The sequence below is a fragment of the Oncorhynchus keta genome, chromosome 9 (assembly GCF_023373465.1).
Source record: "Oncorhynchus keta strain PuntledgeMale-10-30-2019 chromosome 9, Oket_V2, whole genome shotgun sequence".
NCBI classification, from domain to species: Eukaryota; Metazoa; Chordata; class Actinopteri; order Salmoniformes; family Salmonidae; genus Oncorhynchus; species Oncorhynchus keta.
This window is the reverse complement of record NC_068429.1, coordinates 12,844,379-12,869,378: the sequence shown is the minus strand read 5'-3', so window position 1 is coordinate 12,869,378 and position 25,000 is coordinate 12,844,379.

The window sequence follows — 25,000 nt, the reverse complement described above, 5'->3', positions numbered from 1 at the left end:
ACCTGTACCAGATCAATGTGCAGCTATATACAGGGAGCACCTGTACCAGATCAATGTGGATGTGTGAATCTTTGAATGTATCAGGTTTTAGATTACATAGACTATTTAGTGAATCTACGTGTCTCTTTATAATGGTGAAACTGCCACTGCAATATTATAACAACAGCAGAGTATGAATTTTTACAATTATTTCATCAAGATGATCTCCTCCTTTCATGAAGAAAAATAAATAAATAACAAACCGGCTTGGGTGACTAGTGGTGCTGTTTCACCCTATGCTGATCAATGTGAGTCTGCATGTGAGCTAGTCGTCATACTATTTCGGCAACGTGAGAATTTCCAGTAGGGTGTTTAAGAATAGTTGGCTAGGATGTGTGACTTCCCTCTCCCCTTTCTATGAAAGAGTAACATGACATGGACTACTGCTACTGAGTTTGTTACTCCATTTGGCCAGGGAAAATATGCCTGGAGCTAACCTTTTGATTTGCATGAAGGAGCTGTTGGAAGACCCCCAGCTGTATGTACAACATAGTAGCCTAACGTCCTTTCATTAGTGAGTTGCGGAAGTCCCATAAGCATTATTTGTTTAATCAGTAACTACCTTGACTAAAATCCCACAGTGTTAAGGTATTCACCCATGTCCATAGTTACCACAATAGCCCTGAAAGCTCCTTAGTAAAGTTATAATAATAATATAATAATATATGCCATTTAGCAGACGCTTTTATCCAAAGCGACTTACAGTCATGTGTGCATACATTCTACGTATGGGTGGTCCCGGGAATCGAACCCACTACCCTGGCGTTACAAGCGCCATGCTCTATCAACTGTAAAGCTCCTGGGTAAAGCTCCTGGGTAAAGCTCCTGGGTAAAGCTCCTGGGTAAAGCTCCTGGGTAAAGCTCCTGGGTAAAGCTCCAGGGTAAAGCTCCAGGGTAAAGCTCCTGGGTAATCAATTACAGTTATTATTAGTTATAAACTTGCCCTGGAGTGGGACTGGACGCCGACACAGAGGAAGGCTCTGGCCTTGGAGCTGGACCGTCGCAGGAGGTTCCGGACCGTCGCATGAGGTTCCGGACCGGGGACCGTCGCCGGAAGCTCTGGACTGTGAATGCGCACTGGAGGCCTAGTGCGTGGAGCCGGTACAGGTGGCACCGGACTGGTGACATACACTTCAGGACGAGTGCGGGAGGCAGGCACAGGACGTACCGGACTGGGGAGGCGCACTGGAGGCCTGATGGGTGGGGCCGGTACAGGTTGCACCGAACTGGTGACACGCTCCTCCAAACGCCTGCGTTGCCTCATACTCCTAGCCAACTCCATTATCCAGTATCCCTCCTCACACTGTTCCATCGACTCCCAGGCAGGCTCTGGTACTCTCCTTGGGTCGACCGACCACCTCTCTATCTCCTCCCAGATGTTCTCTGGCTCTTCCCTCTGCTCAGCCACCAGCTCCATGTGCCAAGGAAGGGTCTCGTGTCCTCTCATGTCCTCCCAAGTCCAAAAATTCCTTACCTCATTTTCACTCTGCTTGGTCCTTTGTTGGTGGGATATTCTGTCACAGTTGTCGTAAGAACGGGACCAAGGCACTGCGGAGGTTGAGTTCCACATATTTATTTCCAAAGTGAATCTTAAAGCAAAAACAATACATCAATAAACACACAACGAAACGTGACAACGTGGTTCACAGGCACAAACACAAAATAATATCCCACAAAGCAGGTGGGAACAGGGAACCCTTAAGTATGATCCCCAATTAGAAACAACGAACATCAGCTGCCTCTAATTGGGAACCATACCAAGAGCACCAACATAGAAATGTATAACCTAGAACACCCCCTAGTCACGCCCTGACCTACTACACCATAGAGAACCAAGGGCTCTCTATGGTCAGGGTGACAAAACTGGATGGTTCGAGTGCTGAATGCTGATTAACTGACAGCCATGTTATATAAGACCGTATACCACGGGTATGACAAAACATTTATTTTTAATGCTCTAATTACATTGGTAAACAGTTTATAATAGCAATAAGGCACCTCAGGTTTGTGATATATGGTCAATATACTAAGGGCTGTGTCCAGGCACTCCACGATGCGTTGTGCATAAGAACAGCCATTAGCCGTGGTATATTGGGCATATACCACACCTACTCGAGCCTTATTGCTTAATTATATCAGTTGAATAAACTGAGCAATACATAAATAGTCACCTCTTGATAACTTACATTTTTTTAGAAAAGGTTCAAATTAAACCATGCAACCAGATTATAACGTGGTTTATTGGATTTTTTATGCACTAGGAAAATATCCAGAAACTGTAACCTGTCTGAAAAACACGTGAGGAAATCTTTAACTAGCGAACTGAAAATGTTACCTAACCCTAACCCTAACATCACAGAACACATTCCACATAGAACTTAAACAATCTTTTTCTCATGTCCTATGAACAGAACAATAGGTATAGCATAACATACTGGCTTGCTGCCAGGGACATTTTATATCAGACTTGACCTAACAGTTATATCAGTTATCTCAGAGTTACCTAACAATGATATCAGTTATCTCAGAGTTACCTAACAATGATATCAATTATCTCAGAGTTACCTAACAGTTATATCAGTTATCTCAGAGTTACCTAACAATGATATCAGTTATCTCAGAGTTACCTAACAATGATATCAATTATCTCAGAGTTACCTAACAATGATATCAGTTATCTCAGAGTTACCTAACAGTTATATCAGTTATCTCAGAGTTACCTAACAGTTATATCAGTTATCTCAGAGTTACCTAACAGTTATATCAGTTATCTCAGAGTTACTAAACAATTACTTTAATCATATTTACATAGTGCTTCATTCATCTCATATTCTACTGTATTTTAGCCAATGACACTCCGACATTGCTCGCACTAATATTTATGTATTTCTTAATTCCATTATTTTACTTTTAGATTAGTGTATTGTTGTGAATTGTTAGATACTATAGCACTGTTGGAGATAGGAACACAAGAATTTCGCTACACTCGCAATAACATCTGCTAAAAAGGTGTACGCAATAAATACATTTAGATTTGATTTAATCATATCAGTTATCGCAGTTACCTAACAATGATATCAGTAATCGCATTTGCCTAACAATGATATCAGTAATCGCAGTTGCCTAACTATGATATCAGTTATCACAGTTACCTAACAATGATATCAGTTATCACAGTTACCTAACAATGACATCAGTTATCTCAGTTACCTAACAATGACATCAGTTATCTCAGTTACCTAACAATGACATCAGTTATCTCAGTTACCTAACAATGATATCAGTTATCTCAGTTACCTAACAATGATATCAGTTATCTCAGTTACCTAACAATGACATCAGTTATCTCAGTTACCTAACAATGATATCAGTTATCTCAGTTACCTAACAATGATATCAGTTATCTCAGTTACCTAACAATGATATCAGTTATCTCAGTTACCTAACAATGACATCAGTTATCTCAGTTACCTAACAATGATATCAGTTATCTCAGTTACCTAACAATGATATCAGTTATCGCAGTTGCCTAACAATGATATCAGTTATCGCAGTTACCTAACAATGATATCAGTAATCGCATTTGCCTAACAATGATATCAGTAATCGCAGTTGCCTAACTATGATATCAGTTATCACAGTTACCTAACAATGATATCAGTTATCTCAGTTACCTAACAGTTATATCAGTTATATCACAGTTACCTAACAATGATATCAGTTATCTCAGTTACCTAACAGTTATATCAGTTATATCACAGTTGCCTAACAATGATATCAGTTATCACAGTTACCTAACAATGATATCAGTTATCTCAGTTACCTAACAGTTATATCAGTTATATCACAGTTACCTAACAATGATATCAGTTATCTCAGTTACCTAACAGTTATATCAGTTATATCACAGTTACCTAACAATGACATCAGTTATCACAGTTACCTAACAATGACATCAGTTATCTCAGTTACCTAACAATGACATCAGTTATCTCAGTTACCTAACAATGACATCAGTTATCTCAGTTACCTAACAATGATATCAGTTATCTCAGTTACCTAACAATGATATCAGTTATCGCAGTTGCCTAACAATGATATCAGTTATCACAGTTACCTAACAATGATATCAGTTATCTCAGTTACCTAACAGTTATATCAGTTATATCACAGTTACCTAACAATGATATCAGTTATCTCAGTTACCTAACAGTTATATCAGTTATATCACAGTTACCTAACAATGACATCAGTTATCACAGTTACCTAACAATGACATCAGTTATCTCAGTTACCTAACAATGATATCAGTTATCTCAGTTACCTAACAATGACATCAGTTATCTCAGTTACCTAACAATGACATCAGTTATCTCAGTTACCTAACAATGATATCAGTTATCTCAGTTACCTAACAATGACATCAGTTATCTCAGTTACCTAACAATGACATCAGTTATCTCAGTTACCTAACAATGATATCAGTTATCTCAGTTACCTAACAATGACATCAGTTATCTCAGTTACCTAACAATGACATCAGTTATCTCAGTTACCTAACAATGATATCAGTTATCACAGTTACCTAACAATGACATCAGTTATCTCAGCTACCTAACAATGATATCAGTTATCACAGTTACCTAACAATGACATCAGTTATCTCAGTTACCTAACAATGACATCAGTTATCACAGTTACCTAACAATGATGTCAGTTATCTCAGTTACCTAACAGTTATATCAGTTATATCAGAGTTACCTAACAATGATATCAGTTATCGCAGTTGCCTAACAATGATATCAGTTATCACAGTTACCTAACAATGATATCAGTTATCTCAGTAACCTAACAGTTATATCAGTTATATCACAGTTACCTAACAATGATATCAGTTATCTCAGTTACCTAACAGTTATATCAGTTATATCACAGTTGCCTAACAATGATATCAGTTATCACAGTTACCTAACAACGATATCAGTTATCTCAGTTACCTAACAGTTATATCAGTTATATCACAGTTACCTAACAATGATATCAGTTATCTCAGTTACCTAACAGTTATATCAGTTATATCACAGTTACCTAACAATGACATCAGTTATCACAGTTACCTAACAATGACATCAGTTATCTCAGTTACCTAACAATGACATCAGTAATCTCAGTTACCTAACAATGACATTTGTTATCTCAGTTACCTAACAATGATATCAGTTATCTCAGTTACCTAACAATGATATCAGTTATCAGAGTTACCTAACAATGATATCAGTTATCACAGTTACCTAACAATGATATCAGTTATCTCAGTTACCTAACAGTTATATCAGTTATATCACAGTTACCTAACAATGATATCAGTTATCTCAGTTACCTAACAGTTATATCAGTTATATCACAGTTACCTAACAGTTATATCAGTTATATCACAGTTACCTAACAATGACATCAGTTATCTCAGTTACCTAACAATGATATCAGTTATCTCAGTTACCTAACAATGATATCAGTTATCTCAGTTACCTAACAATGATATCAGTTATCTCAGTTACCTAACAATGACATCAGTTATCTCAGTTACCTAACAATGACATCAGTTATCTCAGTTACCTAACAATGATATCAGTTATCACAGTTACCTAACAATGACATCAGTTATCTCAGTTACCTAACAATGACATCAGTTATCACAGTTACCTAACAATGATGTCAGTTATCTCAGTTACCTAACAGTTATATCAGTTATATCAGAGTTACCTAACAATGATATCAGTTATATCAGAGTTACCTAACAATGATATCAGTTATATCAGAGTTACCTAACAATGACATCAGTTATATCAGAGTTACCTAACAATGACATCAGTTATCACAGTTACCTAACAATGACATCAGTTATCTCAGTTACCTAACAGTTATATCAGTTATATCAGAGTTACCTAACAATGATATCAGTTATCACAGTTACCTAACAATGATATCAGTTATCTCTGTTGCCTAACAGTTATATCAGTTATATCAGAGTTACCTAACAATGATATCAGTTATCTCAGAGTTACCTAACAATGACATCAGTTATCACAGTTACCTAACAATGACATCAGTTATCTCAGTTACCTAACAGTTATATCACTTCTATCAGAGTTACCTAACAATGATATCAGTTATTTCAGTTACCTAACAATGATATCAGTTATCTCTGTTGCCTAACAGTTATATCAGTTATATCAGAGTTACCTAACAATGATATCAGTTATCTCAAAGTTACCTAACAATGACATCAGTTATCTCAGTTACCTAACAGTTATATCAGTTATATCAGAGTTACCTAACAATGATATCAGTTATATCAGAGTTACCTAACAATGATATCAGTTATCTCAGTTACCTAACAGTTATATCAGTTATATCAGAGTTACCTAACAATGATATCAGTTATATCAGAGTTACCTAACAATGACATCAGTTATCACAGTTATCTAACAATGACATCAGTTATCTCAGTTACCTAACAGTTATATCAGTTATATCAGAGTTACCTAACAATGGTATCAGTTATCACAGTTACCTAACAATGACATCAGTTATCTCAGTTACCTAACAGTTATATCAGTTATATCAGTTATATCAGAGTTACCTAACAATGATATCAGTTATCACAGTTACCTAACAATGACATCAGTTATCTCAGTTACCTAACAATGATATCAGTTATCTCAGTTACCTAACAATGATATCAGTTATCGCAGTTGCCTAACAATGATATCAGTTATCACAGTTACCTAACAATGATATCAGTTATCTCAGTTACCTAACAGTTATATCAGTTATATCACAGTTACCTAACAATGATATCAGTTATCTCAGTTACCTAACAGTTATATCAGTTATATCACAGTTACCTAACAATGACATCAGTTATCACAGTTACCTAACAATGACATCAGTTATCTCAGTTACCTAACAATGATATCAGTTATCTCAGTTACCTAACAATGACATCAGTTATCTCAGTTACCTAACAATGACATCAGTTATCTCAGTTACCTAACAATGATATCAGTTATCTCAGTTACCTAACAATGACATCAGTTATCTCAGTTACCTAACAATGACATCAGTTATCTCAGTTACCTAACAATGATATCAGTTATCTCAGTTACCTAACAATGACATCAGTTATCTCAGTTACCTAACAATGACATCAGTTATCTCAGTTACCTAACAATGATATCAGTTATCACAGTTACCTAACAATGACATCAGTTATCTCAGCTACCTAACAATGATATCAGTTATCACAGTTACCTAACAATGACATCAGTTATCTCAGTTACCTAACAATGACATCAGTTATCACAGTTACCTAACAATGATGTCAGTTATCTCAGTTACCTAACAGTTATATCAGTTATATCAGAGTTACCTAACAATGATATCAGTTATCGCAGTTGCCTAACAATGATATCAGTTATCACAGTTACCTAACAATGATATCAGTTATCTCAGTAACCTAACAGTTATATCAGTTATATCACAGTTACCTAACAATGATATCAGTTATCTCAGTTACCTAACAGTTATATCAGTTATATCACAGTTGCCTAACAATGATATCAGTTATCACAGTTACCTAACAACGATATCAGTTATCTCAGTTACCTAACAGTTATATCAGTTATATCACAGTTACCTAACAATGATATCAGTTATCTCAGTTACCTAACAGTTATATCAGTTATATCACAGTTACCTAACAATGACATCAGTTATCACAGTTACCTAACAATGACATCAGTTATCTCAGTTACCTAACAATGACATCAGTAATCTCAGTTACCTAACAATGACATTTGTTATCTCAGTTACCTAACAATGATATCAGTTATCTCAGTTACCTAACAATGATATCAGTTATCGCAGTTGCCTAACAATGATATCAGTTATCACAGTTACCTAACAATGATATCAGTTATCTCAGTTACCTAACAGTTATATCAGTTATATCACAGTTACCTAACAATGATATCAGTAATCTCAGTTACCTAACAGTTATATCAGTTATATCACAGTTACCTAACAGTTATATCAGTTATATCACAGTTACCTAACAATGACATCAGTTATCTCAGTTACCTAACAATGATATCAGTTATCTCAGTTACCTAACAATGATATCAGTTATCTCAGTTACCTAACAATGATATCAGTTATCTCAGTTACCTAACAATGACATCAGTTATCTCAGTTACCTAACAATGACATCAGTTATCTCAGTTACCTAACAATGATATCAGTTATCACAGTTACCTAACAATGACATCAGTTATCTCAGTTACCTAACAATGACATCAGTTATCACAGTTACCTAACAATGATGTCAGTTATCTCAGTTACCTAACAGTTATATCAGTTATATCAGAGTTACCTAACAATGATATCAGTTATATCAGAGTTACCTAACAATGATATCAGTTATATCAGAGTTACCTAACAATGACATCAGTTATATCAGAGTTACCTAACAATGACATCAGTTATCACAGTTACCTAACAATGACATCAGTTATCTCAGTTACCTAACAGTTATATCAGTTATATCAGAGTTACCTAACAATGATATCAGTTATCACAGTTACCTAACAATGATATCAGTTATCTCTGTTACCTAACAGTTATATCAGTTATATCAGAGTTACCTAACAATGATATCAGTTATCTCAGAGTTACCTAACAATGACATCAGTTATCACAGTTACCTAACAATGACATCAGTTATCTCAGTTACCTAACAGTTATATCAGTTATATCAGAGTTACCTAACAATGATATCAGTTATTTCAGTTACCTAACAATGATATCAGTTATCTCTGTTACCTAACAGTTATATCAGTTATATCAGAGTTACCTAACAATGATATCAGTTATCTCAAAGTTACCTAACAATGACATCAGTTATCTCAGTTACCTAACAGTTATATCAGTTATATCAGAGTTACCTAACAATGATATCAGTTATATCAGAGTTACCTAACAATGATATCAGTTATCTCAGTTACCTAACAGTTATATCAGTTATATCAGAGTTACCTAACAATGATATCAGTTATATCAGAGTTACCTAACAATGACATCAGTTATCACAGTTATCTAACAATGACATCAGTTATCTCAGTTACCTAACAGTTATATCAGTTATATCAGAGTTACCTAACAATGGTATCAGTTATCACAGTTACCTAACAATGACATCAGTTATCTCAGTTACCTAACAGTTATATCAGTTATATCAGTTATATCAGAGTTACCTAACAATGATATCAGTTATCACAGTTACCTGACAATGATATCAGTTATCACAGTTACCTAACAATGACATCAGTTATCTCAGTTACCTAACAATGATATCAGTTATCTCAGTTACCTAACAATGATATCAGTTATCTCAGTTACCTAACAATGACATCAGTTATCTCAGTTACCTAACAATGACATCAGTTATCTCAGTTACCTAACAATGACATCAGTTATCTCAGTTACCTAACAATGACATCAGTTATCTCAGCTACCTAACAATGATATCAGTTATCACAGTTACCTAACAATGACATCAGTTATCTCAGTTACCTAACAATGACATCAGTTATCACAGTTACCTAACAATGATGTCAGTTATCTCAGTTACCTAACAGTTATATCAGTTATATCAGAGTTACCTAACAATGATATCAGTTATATCAGAGTTACCTAACAATGACATCAGTTATCACAGTTACCTAACAATGACATCAGTTATCTCAGTTACCTAACAGTTATATCAGTTATATCAGAGTTACCTAACAATGATATCCGTTATCACAGTTACCTAACAATGATATCAGTTATCTCTGTTGCCTAACAGTTATATCAGTTATATCAGAGTTACCTAACAATGATATCAGTTATCTCAGAGTTACCTAACAATGATATCAGTTATCACAGAGATACCTAACAATGATATCAGTTATCTCAGTTACCTAACAATGATATCAGTTATCTCAGTTACCTAACAATGACATCAGTTATCTCACTTACCTAACAATGACATCAGTTATCTCAGTTACCTAACAATGATATCAGTTATCACAGTTACCTAACAATGACATCAGTTATCTCAGCTACCTAACAATGACATCAGTTATCTCAGTTACCTAACAATGACATCAGTTATCACAGTTACCTAACAATGATGTCAGTTATCTCAGTTACCTAACAGTTATATCAGTTATATCAGAGTTACCTAACAATGATATCAGTTATATCAGAGGTACCTAACAATGATATCAGTTATATCAGAGTTACCTAACAATGATATCAGTTATATCAGAGTTACCTAACAATGACATCAGTTATCACAGTTACCTAACAATGACATCAGTTATCTCAGTTACCTAACAATGACATCAGTTATCACAGTTACCTAACAATGATGTCAGTTATCTCAGTTACCTAACAGTTATATCAGTTATATCAGAGTTACCTAACAATGATATCAGTTATATCAGAGTTACCTAACAATGATATCAGTTATATCAGAGTTACCTAACAATGATATCAGTTATATCAGAGTTACCTAACAATGATATCAGTTATATCAGAGTTACCTAACAATGATATCAGTTATATCAGAGTTACCTAACAATGATATCAGTTATCACAGTTACCTAACAATGATATCAGTTATCTCAGTTACCTAACAGTTATATCACTTATATCAGAGTTACCTAACAATGATATCAGTTATTTCAGTTACCTAACAATGATATCAGTTATCTCTGTTGCCTAACAGTTATATCAGTTATATCAGAGTTACCTAACAATGATATCAGTTATCTCAGAGTTACCTAACAATGACATCAGTTATCTCAGTTACCTAACAGTTATATCAGTTATATCAGAGTTACCTAACAATGATATCAGTTATATCAGTGTTACCTAACAATGATATCAGTTATCTCAGTTACCTAACAGTTATATCAGTTATATCACAGTTACCTAACAATGACATCAGTTATCTCAGTTACCTAACAGTTATATCAGTTATATCAGAGTTACCTAACAATGATATCAGTTATCACAGTTGCCTAACAATGACATCAGTTATCTCAGTTACCTAACAGTTATATCAGTTATATCAGTTATATCAGAGTTACCTAACAATGATATCAGTTATCACAGTTACCTAACAATGATATCAGGTATCACAGTTACCTAACAATGATATCAGTTATCTCTGTTGCCTAACAATGATATCAGTTATCGCAGTTACCTAACAATGATATCAGTTATCACAGAGTTACCTAACAATGATATCAGTTATATCAGAGTTACCTAACAATGGTATCAGTTATCTCAGAGTTACCTAACAATGATATCAGTTATATCAGAGTTACCTAAAAATGACATCAGTTATCTCAGTTACCTAACAGTTATATCAGTTATCTATGTTGCCTAACAATGACATCAGTTATCGCAGTTACCTAATAATGATATCAGTTATCGCAGTTACCTAACAATGATATCAGTTATCTCAGTTACCTAACAATGGTATCAGTTATATCAGAGTTACCTCACAGTTATATCAGGTATCTCAGAGTTACCTAACAATGACATCAGTTATCTCAGTTGCCTAACAATGACATCAGTTATCTCAGTTACCTAACAATGATATCAGTTATCACAGTTACCTAACAATGACATCAGTTATCTCAGTTACCTAACAATGATATCAGTTATCTCAGTTACCTAACAATGATATCAGTTATCTCAGTTACCTAACAATGACATCAGTTATCTCAGTTACCTAACAATGACATCAGTTATCTCAGTTACCTAACAATGACATCAGTTATCTCAGTTACCTAACAATGACATCAGTTATCTCAGCTACCTAACAATGATATCAGTTATCACAGTTACCTAACAATGACATCAGTTATCTCAGTTACCTAACAATGACATCAGTTATCACAGTTACCTAACAATGATGTCAGTTATCTCAGTTACCTAACAGTTATATCAGTTATATCAGAGTTACCTAACAATGATATCAGTTATATCAGAGTTACCTAACAATGACATCAGTTATCACAGTTACCTAACAATGACATCAGTTATCTCAGTTACCTAACAGTTATATCAGTTATATCAGAGTTACCTAACAATGATATCCGTTATCACAGTTACCTAACAATGATATCAGTTATCTCTGTTGCCTAACAGTTATATCAGAGTTACCTAACAATGATATCAGTTATCTCAGAGTTACCTAACAATGATATCAGTTATCACAGAGATACCTAACAATGATATCAGTTATCTCAGTTACCTAACAATGATATCAGTTATCTCAGTTACCTAACAATGACATCAGTTATCTCACTTACCTAACAATGACATCAGTTATCTCAGTTACCTAACAATGATATCAGTTATCACAGTTACCTAACAATGACATCAGTTATCTCAGCTACCTAACAATGACATCAGTTATCTCAGTTACCTAACAATGACATCAGTTATCACAGTTACCTAACAATGATGTCAGTTATCTCAGTTACCTAACAGTTATATCAGTTATATCAGAGTTACCTAACAATGATATCAGTTATATCAGAGGTACCTAACAATGATATCAGTTATATCAGAGGTACCTAACAATGATATCAGTTATATCAGAGTTACCTAACAATGACATCAGTTATCACAGTTACCTAACAATTTTTTTTTTTTTTTTTTTTTTTTTTCACCTTTATTTAACCAGGCAAGTCAATTAAGAACATATTCTTATTTTCAGACGGCCTAACAGTGGGTAACAATGAACGATCAGTTATCCTCAGCTCGGGGTTACCTAACAATCCGACTAGTCAGTTATCTAACCACTAGGCTACCTAACAATGACATCAGTTATCTCAGTTACCTAACAATGACATCAGTTATCACAGTTACCTAACAATGATGTCAGTTATCTCAGTTACCTAACAGTTATATCAGTTATATCAGAGTTACCTAACAATGATATCAGTTATATCAGAGTTACCTAACAATGATATCAGTTATATCAGAGTTACCTAACAATGATATCAGTTATATCAGAGTTACCTAACAATGATATCAGTTATATCAGAGTTACCTAACAATGATATCAGTTATATCAGAGTTACCTAACAATGATATCAGTTATCACAGTTACCTAACAATGATATCAGTTATCTCAGTTACCTAACAGTTATATCACTTATATCAGAGTTACCTAACAATGATATCAGTTATTTCAGTTACCTAACAATGATATCAGTTATCTCTGTTGCCTAACAGTTATATCAGTTATATCAGAGTTACCTAACAATGATATCAGTTATCTCAGAGTTACCTAACAATGACATCAGTTATCTCAGTTACCTAACAGTTATATCAGTTATATCAGAGTTACCTAACAATGATATCAGTTATATCAGTGTTACCTAACAATGATATCAGTTATCTCAGTTACCTAACAGTTATATCAGTTATATCACAGTTACCTAACAATGACATCAGTTATCTCAGTTACCTAACAGTTATATCAGTTATATCAGAGTTACCTAACAATGATATCAGTTATCACAGTTGCCTAACAATGACATCAGTTATCTCAGTTACCTAACAGTTATATCAGTTATATCAGTTATATCAGAGTTACCTAACAATGATATCAGTTATCACAGTTACCTAACAATGATATCAGGTATCACAGTTACCTAACAATGATATCAGTTATCTCTGTTGCCTAACAATGATATCAGTTATCGCAGTTACCTAACAATGATATCAGTTATCACAGAGTTACCTAACAATGATATCAGTTATATCAGAGTTACCTAACAATGGTATCAGTTATCTCAGAGTTACCTAACAATGATATCAGTTATATCAGAGTTACCTAAAAATGACATCAGTTATCTCAGTTACCTAACAGTTATATCAGTTATCTATGTTGCCTAACAATGACATCAGTTATCGCAGTTACCTAATAATGATATCAGTTATCGCAGTTACCTAACAATGATATCAGTTATCTCAGTTACCTAACAATGGTATCAGTTATATCAGAGTTACCTCACAGTTATATCAGGTATCTCAGAGTTACCTAACAATGATATCAGTTATCTCAGTTGCCTAACAATGACATCAGTTATCTCAGTTACCTAACAATGATATCAGTTATCGCAGTTACCTAACAATGATATCAGTTATCTCAGAGTTACCTAACAATGATATCAGTTATCTCAGAGTTACCTAACAGTTATATCAGTTATCTCAGAGTTACCTAACAGTTATATCAGTTATTTCAGAGTTACCTAACAATTATATCAGTTATCTCAGAGTTACCTAACAATGATATCAGTTATCTCAGAGTTACCTAACAGTTATATCAGTTATCTCAGAGTTCCTAACAGTTATATCAGTTATCTCAGAGTTACCTAACAATGATATCAGTTATCTCAGAGTTACCTAACAATGATATCAGTTATCTCAGAGTTACCTAACAGTTATATCAGTTATCTCAGAGTTACCTAACAATGATATCAGTTATCTCAGAGTTACCTAACAATGATATCAGTTATCTCAGAGTTACCTAACAGTTATATCAGTTATCTCAGAGTTACCTAACAATGATATCAGTTATCTCAGAGTTACCTAACAATGATATCAGTTATATCAGAGTTACCTAACAATGATATCAGTTATATCAGAGTTACCTAACAATGACATCAGTTATCACAGTTACCTAACAATGACATCAGTTATCTCAGTTACCTAACAGTTATATCAGTTATATCAGAGTTACCTAACAATGATATCAGTTATCTCAGTTACCTAACAGTTATATCACTTATATCAGAGTTACCTAACAATGATATCAGTTATTTCAGTTACCTAACAATGATATCAGTTATCTCTGTTGCCTAACAGTTATATCAGTTATATCAGAGTTACCTAACAATGATATCAGTTATCTCAGAGTTACCTAACAATGACATCAGTTATCTCAGAGTTACCTAACAATGACATCAGTTATCTCAGTTACCTAACAGTTATATCAGTTATATCAGAGTTACCTAACAATGATATCAGTTATATCAGAGTTACCTAACAATGATATCAGTTATCTCAGTTACCTAACAGTTATATCAGTTATATCACAGTTACCTAACAATGGCATCAGTTATCTCAGTTACCTAACAGTTATATCAGTTATATCAGAGTTACCTAACAATGATATCAGTTATCACAGTTACCTAACAATGACATCAGTTATCTCAGTTACCTAACAGTTATATCAGTTATATCAGTTATATCAGAGTTACCTAACAATGATATCAGTTATCACAGTTACCTAACAATGATATCAGTTATCACAGTTACCTAACAATGATATCAGTTATCTCTGTTGCCTAACAATGATATCAGTTATCGCAGTTACCTAACAATGATATCAGTTATCACAGAGTTACCTAACAATGATATCAGTTATATCAGAGTTACCTAACAATGGTATCAGTTATCTCAGAGTTACCTAACAATGATATCAGTTATATCAGAGTTACCTAACAATGACATCAGTTATCTCAGTTACCTAACAGTTATATCAGTTATCTATGTTGCCTAACAATGACATCAGTTATCGCAGTTACCTAATAATGATATCAGTTATCGCAGTTACCTAACAATGATATCAGTTATCGCAGAGTTACCTAACAATGATATCAGTTGTCTCAGTTACCTAACAATGATATTAGTTATCTTAGTTACCTAACAATGATATCAGTTATCTCAGAGAAACCTAACAGTTATATCAGTTATCTCAGAGTTACCTAACAATGATATCATTTATCTCAGAGTTACCTAACAGTTATATCAGTTATCTCAGAGTTACCTAACAATGATGTCAGTTATCTCACAGTTACCTAACAGTTATATCAGTTATCGCAGAGTTACCTAACAGTTATAACATTTATATCTGAGTTACCTAACAATGATATCAGTTATATCAGAGATACCTCACAGTTATATCAGGTATCTCAGAGTTACCTAACAATGATATCAGTTATCTCAGGGTTACCTAACAGTTATATCAGTTATCGCAGAGTTACCTAACAGTTATAACATTTATATCTGAGTTACCTAACAATGATATCAGTTATATCAGAGTTACCTCACAGTTATATCAGGTATCTCAGAGTTACCTAACAATGATATCAGTTATCTCAGGGTTACCTAACAGTTATATCAGTTATCTCAGAGTTACCGAACAGTTATATCAGTTATCACAGCTACCTAACAATGATATCAGTTATCTCAGTTGCCTAACAATGACATCAGTTATCGCAGTTACCTAACAATGATATCAGTTATCGCAGTTACCTAACAATGATATCAGTTATCGCAGAGTTACCTAACAATGATATCAGTTATCTCAGTTACCTAACAATGATATTAGTTATCTTAGTTACCTAACAATGATATCAGTTATCTCAGAGTTACCGAACAGTTATATCAGTTATCACAGCTACCTAACAATGATATCAGTTATCTCAGAGTTACCGAACAGTTATATCAGTTATCTCAGAGTTACCTAACAATGATATTAGTTATCTTAGTTACCTAACAATGATATCAGTTATCACAGCTACCTAACAATGATATCAGTTATCTCAGTTGCCTAACAATGACATCAGTTATCGCAATTACCTAACAATGATATCAGTTATCGCAGTTACCTAACAATGATATCAGTTATCTCAGAGTTACCTAACAATGATATCAGTTATCTCAGAGTTACCTAACAGTTATATCAGTTATCTCAGAGTTACCTAACAGTTATATCAGTTATTTCAGAGTTACCTAACAATTATATCAGTTATCTCAGTTACCTAACAATGATACTAGTTATCTTAGTTACCTAACAATGATATCAGTTATCGTAGAGTTACCTAACAATGATCTCAGTTATCTCAGTTACCTTAGTTACCTAACAATGATATCAGTTATCGCAGTTACCTAACAATGATATCAGTTATCTCAGAGTTACCTAACAATGATATCAGTTATCTCAGAGTTACCTAACAGTTATATCAGTTATCTCAGAGTTACCTAACAGTTATATCAGTTATTTCAGAGTTACCTAACAATTATATCAGTTATCTCAGTTACCTAACAATGATACTAGTTATCTTAGTTACCTAACAATGATATCAGTTATCGTAGAGTTACCTAACAATGATATCAGTTATCTCAGTTACCTTAGTTACCGAACAGTTATATCAGTTATCACAGCTACCTAACAATGATATCAGTTATCTTAGTTACCTAATAATGATATCAGTTATCGCAGTTACCTAACAATGATATCAGTTATCGCAGAGTTACCTAACAATGATATCAGTTATCTCAGTTACCTAACAATGATATTAGTTATCTTAGTTACCTAACAATGATATCAGTTATCACAGAGAAACCTAACAGTTATATCAGTTATCTCAGAGTTACCTAACAATGATGTCAGTTATCTTACAGTTACCTAACAGTTATATCAGTTATCGCAGAGTTACCTAACAGTTATAACATTTATATCTGAGTTACCTAACAATGATATCAGTTATATCAGAGATACCTCACAGTTATATCAGGTATCTCAGAGTTACCTAACAATGATATCAGTTATCTCAGGGTTACCTAACAGTTATATCAGTTATCGCAGAGTTACCTAACAGTTATAACATTTATATCTGAGTTACCTAACAATGATATCAGTTATATCAGAGTTACCTCACAGTTATATCAGGTATCTCAGAGTTACCTAACAATGATATCAGTTATCACAGTTACCTAACAATGACATCAGTTATCTCAGTTACCTAACAGTTATATCAGTTATATCAGTTATATCAGAGTTACCTAACAATGATATCAGTTATCACAGTTACCTAACAATGATATCAGTTATCACAGTTACCTAACAATGATATCAGTTATCTCTGTTGCCTAACAATGATATCAGTTATCGCAGTTACCTAACAATGATATCAGTTATCACAGAGTTACCTAACAATGATATCAGTTATATCAGAGTTACCTAACAATGGTATCAGTTATCTCAGAGTTACCTAACAATGATATCAGTTATATCAGAGTTACCTAACAATGACATCAGTTATCTCAGTTACCTAACAGTTATATCAGTTATCTATGTTGCCTAACAATGACATCAGTTATCGCAGTTACCTAATAATGATATCAGTTATCGCAGTTACCTAACAATGATATCAGTTATCGCAGAGTTACCTAACAATGATATCAGTTGTCTCAGTTACCTAACAATGATATTAGTTATCTTAGTTACCTAACAATGATATCAGTTATCTCAGAGAAACCTAACAGTTATATCAGTTATCTCAGAGTTACCTAACAATGATATCATTTATCTCAGAGTTACCTAACAGTTATATCAGTTATCTCAGAGTTACCTAACAATGATGTCAGTTATCTCACAGTTACCTAACAGTTATATCAGTTATCGCAGAGTTACCTAACAGTTATAACATTTATATCTGAGTTACCTAACAATGATATCAGTTATATCAGAGATACCTCACAGTTATATCAGGTATCTCAGAGTTACCTAACAATGATATCAGTTATCTCAGGGTTACCTAACAGTTATATCAGTTATCGCAGAGTTACCTAACAGTTATAACATTTATATCTGAGTTACCTAACAATGATATCAGTTATATCAGAGTTACCTCACAGTTATATCAGGTATCTCAGAGTTACCTAACAATGATATCAGTTATCTCAGGGTTACCTAACAGTTATATCAGTTATCTCAGAGTTACCGAACAGTTATATCAGTTATCACAGCTACCTAACAATGATATCAGTTATCTCAGTTGCCTAACAATGACATCAGTTATCGCAGTTACCTAACAATGATATCAGTTATCGCAGTTACCTAACAATGATATCAGTTATCGCAGAGTTACCTAACAATGATATCAGTTATCTCAGTTACCTAACAATGATATTAGTTATCTTAGTTACCTAACAATGATATCAGTTATCTCAGATACCTAACAATGATATCAGTTATCTCAGAGTTACCGAACAGTTATATCAGTTATCTCAGAGTTACCTAACAATGATATTAGTTATCTTAGTTACCTAACAATGATATCAGTTATCACAGCTACCTAACAATGATATCAGTTATCTCAGTTGCCTAACAATGACATCAGTTATCGCAATTACCTAACAATGATATCAGTTATCGCAGTTACCTAACAATGATATCAGTTATCTCAGAGTTACCTAACAATGATATCAGTTATCTCAGAGTTACCTAACAGTTATATCAGTTATCTCAGAGTTACCTAACAGTTATATCAGTTATTTCAGAGTTACCTAACAATTATATCAGTTATCTCAGTTACCTAACAATGATACTAGTTATCTTAGTTACCTAACAATGATATCAGTTATCGTAGAGTTACCTAACAATGATCTCAGTTATCTCAGTTACCTTAGTTACCTAACAATGATATCAGTTATCGCAGTTACCTAACAATGATATCAGTTATCTCAGAGTTACCTAACAATGATATCAGTTATCTCAGAGTTACCTAACAGTTATATCAGTTATCTCAGAGTTACCTAACAGTTATATCAGTTATTTCAGAGTTACCTAACAATTATATCAGTTATCTCAGTTACCTAACAATGATACTAGTTATCTTAGTTACCTAACAATGATATCAGTTATCGTAGAGTTACCTAACAATGATATCAGTTATCTCAGTTACCTTAGTTACCGAACAGTTATATCAGTTATCACAGCTACCTAACAATGATATCAGTTATCTTAGTTACCTAATAATGATATCAGTTATCGCAGTTACCTAACAATGATATCAGTTATCGCAGAGTTACCTAACAATGATATCAGTTATCTCAGTTACCTAACAATGATATTAGTTATCTTAGTTACCTAACAATGATATCAGTTATCTCAGAGAAACCTAACAGTTATATCAGTTATCTCAGAGTTACCTAACAATGATGTCAGTTATCTTACAGTTACCTAACAGTTATATCAGTTATCGCAGAGTTACCTAACAGTTATAACATTTATATCTGAGTTACCTAACAATGATATCAGTTATATCAGAGATACCTCACAGTTATATCAGGTATCTCAGAGTTACCTAACAATGATATCAGTTATCTCAGGGTTACCTAACAGTTATATCAGTTATCGCAGAGTTACCTAACAGTTATAACATTTATATCTGAGTTACCTAACAATGATATCAGTTATATCAGAGTTACCTCACAGTTATATCAGGTATCTCAGAGTTACCTAACAATGATATCAGTTATCTCAGGGTTACCTAACAGTTATATCAGTTATCTCAGAGTTACCTAACAATTATATCAGTTATCGCAGAGTTACCTAACAATGATATTAGTTATCGCAGTTACCTAACAATGATATCAGTTATCGCATTTACCTAACAATGGTATCAGTTATCTCAGTTACCTAACAATGATATCAGTTACCGCAGTTACCTAACAATGATATCAGTTATCTCAGAGTTACCTAACAGTTATATCAGTTATCTCAGAGTTACCGAACAGTTATATCAGTTATCACAGCTACCTAACAATGATATCAGTTATCTCAGTTGCCTAACAATGACATCAGTTATCGCAGTTACCTAACAATGATATCAGCTATCGCAGTTACCTAACAATGATATCAGTTATCTCAGTTACCTAACAATGATATCAGTTATCTCAGAGTTACCTCACAGTTATATCAGGTATCTCAGAGTTACCTAACAATGATATCAGTTATCTCAGAGTTACCTAACAGTTATATCAGTTATCTCAGAATTACATAACAATGATATCAGTTATCTCAGTTGCCTAACAATGACATCAGTTATCTCAGTTACCTAACAATGATATCAGTTATCGCAGTTACCTAACAATGATATCAGTTACCTTTCAGTTATCTCAGAGTTACCTAACAATTATGTCAGTTATCTCAGTTACCTAACAGTTAAATCAGTTATCTCAGAGTTAGCTAAAAGTTATATCAGTTATCTCAGAGTTACCTAACAGTTATATCAGTTATCTCAGAATTACATAACAATGATATCAGTTATCTCAGTTGCCTAACAATGACATCAGTTATCTCAGTTACCTAACAATGATATCAGTTATCGCAGTTACCTAACAATGATATCAGTTATCTCAGAGTTACCTTTCAGTTATCTCAGAGTTACCTAACAGTTATATCAGTTATCTCAGAGTTACCTAACAGTTATATCAGTTATCTCAGAGTTACCTAACAGTTATATCAGTTATCTCAGAGTTACCTCACAGTTATATCAGTTATCTCAGTTACCTAACAATGATATCAGTTATCTCAGAGTTACCTAACAGTTATATCAGTTATCACAACTACCTAACAATGATATCAGTTATCTCAGGTACCTAACAATGATATCAGTTATCGCAGTTACCTAACAATGATATCAGTTATCGCAGAGTTACCTAACAATGATATCAGTTATCTCAGTTACCTAACAATGATATTAGTTATCTTGGTTACCTAACAATGATATCAGTTATCACAGCTACCTAACAATGATATCAGTTATCACAGAGTTACCTTTCAGTTATCTCAGAGTTACCTAACAATGATGTCAGTTATCTCAGTTACCTAACAGTTATATCAGTTATCTCAGAGTTGCCTAACAGTTATATCAGTTATCTCAGAGTTGCCTAACAGTTATATCAGTTATCTCAGAGTTACCTAACAGTTATATCAGTTATCTCAGTTGCCTAACAATGACATCAGTTATCGCAGAGTTACCTAACAGTTATATCAGTTATCTCAGAGTTACCTAACAATGATGTCAGTTATCTCAGAGTTACCTAACAGTTATATCAGTTATCTCAGAGTTACTTAACAGTTATATCAGTTATCTCAGAGTTACCTAACAATGATATCAGTTATCTCAGAGTTACCTAACAGTTATATCAGTTATCTCAGAGTTATATCAGTTATCTCAGAGTTACCTAACAGTTATATCAGTTATCTCAGAGTTACTAAACAATTACTTTAATCATATTTACATAGTGCTTCATTCATCTCATATTCTACTGTATTTTAGCCAATGACACTCCGACATTGCTCGCACTAATATTTATATATTTCTTAATTCCATTATTTTACTTTTAGATTAGTGTATTGTTGTGAATTGTTAGATACTATAGCACTGTTGGAGATAGGAACACAAGAATTTCGCTACACTCGCAATAACATCTGCTAAAAAGGTGTACGCAATAAATACATTTTGATTTGATTTAATCATATCAGTTATCGCAGTTACCTAACAATGATATCAGTTATCGCAGTTACCTAACAATGATATCAGTTATCGCATTTGCCTAACAATGATATCAGTAATCGCATTTGCCTAACAATGATATCAGTTATCGCAGTTGCCTAACAATGATATCAGTTATCACAGTTACCTAACAATGATATCAGTTATCACAGTTACCTAACAATGATATCAGTTATCACAGTTACCTAACAATGACATCAGTTATCTCAGTTACCTAACAGTTATATCAGTTGTATCACAGTTACCTAACAATGATATCAGTTATCACAGTTACCTAACAATGACATCAGTTATCTCAGTTACCTAACAGTTATATCAGTTATATCACAGTTACCTAACAATGATATCAGTTATCACAGTTACCTAACAATGACATCAGTTATCTCAGTTACCTAACAGTTATATCAGTTATATCAGAGTTACCTAACAATGACATCAGTTATCTCAGTTACCTAACAGTTATATCAGTTATATCACAGTTACCTAACAATGATATCAGTTATCACAGTTACCTAACAATGACATCAGTTATCTCAGTATCTCAGTTACCTAACAATGACATCAGACATCAGTTATCTCAGTTACCTAACAGTTATATCAGTTATATCAGAGTTACCTAACAATGACATCAGTTATCACAGAGTTACCTAACAATGAACAACCTAACAGACATCAGTTATCTCAGTTAAACAGTTATACAGTTATATCTAACAATGACATCAGCTGATATCTCATCACAGTTACTGGTGTAAAAGCACGGTGGACCTGAACAGTTATATCAGTTATACAACAATGACATCAGTTATCTCAGTTACCTAACAGTTATGTGACAGTCAAACTGATATCAGTTATCACAGTTACCTAACAATGACATCAGTTATAACAGTGATATCAGTTATATCAGAGTTACCTAACAGTTATATCAGGTATCTCAGTTACCTAACAATGACATCAGTTATCTCAGTTACCTAACAGTTATATCAGTTATCTCAGAGTTACCTAACAATGATATCAGTTATCACAGCTACCTAACAATAATATCAGTTATCTCAGTTGCCTAACAATGACATCAGTTATCGCAGAGTTACCTAACAGTTATATCAGTTATCTCAGAGTTACCTAACAATGATGTCAGTTATCTCAGAGTTACCTAACAGTTATATCAGTTATCTCAGAGTAACTTAACAATGATATCAGTTATCTCAGAGTTACCTAACAATGATATCAGTTATCTCAGAGTTACCTAACAGTTATATCAGTTATCTCAGAGTTATATCAGTTATCTCAGTGTTACCTAACAGTTATATCAGTTATCTCAGAGTTACTAAACGATTACTTTAATCATATTTACATAGTGCTTCATTCATCTCATATTCTACTGTATTTTAGCCAATGACACTCCGACATTGCTCGCACTAATATTTATATATTTCTTAATTCCATTATTTTACTTTTAGATTAGTGTATTGTTGTGAATTGTTAGATACTATAGCACTGTTGGAGATAGGAACACAAGAATTTCAGCTACACTCGCAATAACATCTGCAAAAAGGTGTACGCAATAAATACATTTAGATTTGATTTAATCATATCAGTTATCGCAGTTACCTAACAATGATATCAGTTATCGCATTTGCCTAACAATGATATCAGTAATCGCATTTGCCTAACAATGATATCAGTTATCGCAGTTGCCTAACAATGATATCAGTTATCACAGTTACCTAACAGTGATATCAGTTATATCACAGTTACCTAACAATGATATCAGTTATCACAGTTACCTAACAATGACATCAGTTATCTCAGTTACCTAACAGTTATATCAGTTATATCACAGTTACCTAACAATGATATCAGTTATCACAGTTACCTAACAATGACATCAGTTATCTCAGTTACCTAACAGTTATATCAGTTATATCACAGTTACCTAACAATGATATCAGTTATCACAGTTACCTAACAATGACATCAGTTATCTCAGTTACCTAACAGTTATATTAGTTATATCACAGTTACCTAACAATGATATCAGTTATCTCAGTTACCTAACAATGATATCAGTTATCTCAGAGTTACCTAACAATGGTATCAGTTATCTCAGAGTTACCTAACAGTTATATCAGTTATCTCAGAGTTACCTAACAATGATATCAGTTATCTCCGAGTTACCTAACAGTTATATCAGTTATCTCAGAATTACCTAACAATGATATCAGTTATCTCAGAGTTACCTAACAGTTATATCAGTTTTCTCAGAGTTACTTAACAATTACTTTAATCATATTTACATAGTGCTTCATTCATCTCATATTCTACTGTATTTTAGCCAATGACACTCCGACATTGCTCGCACTAATATTTATATATTTCTTAATTCCATTATTTTACTTTTAGATTAGTGTATTGTTGTGAATTGTTAGATACTATAGCACTGTTGGAGATAGGAA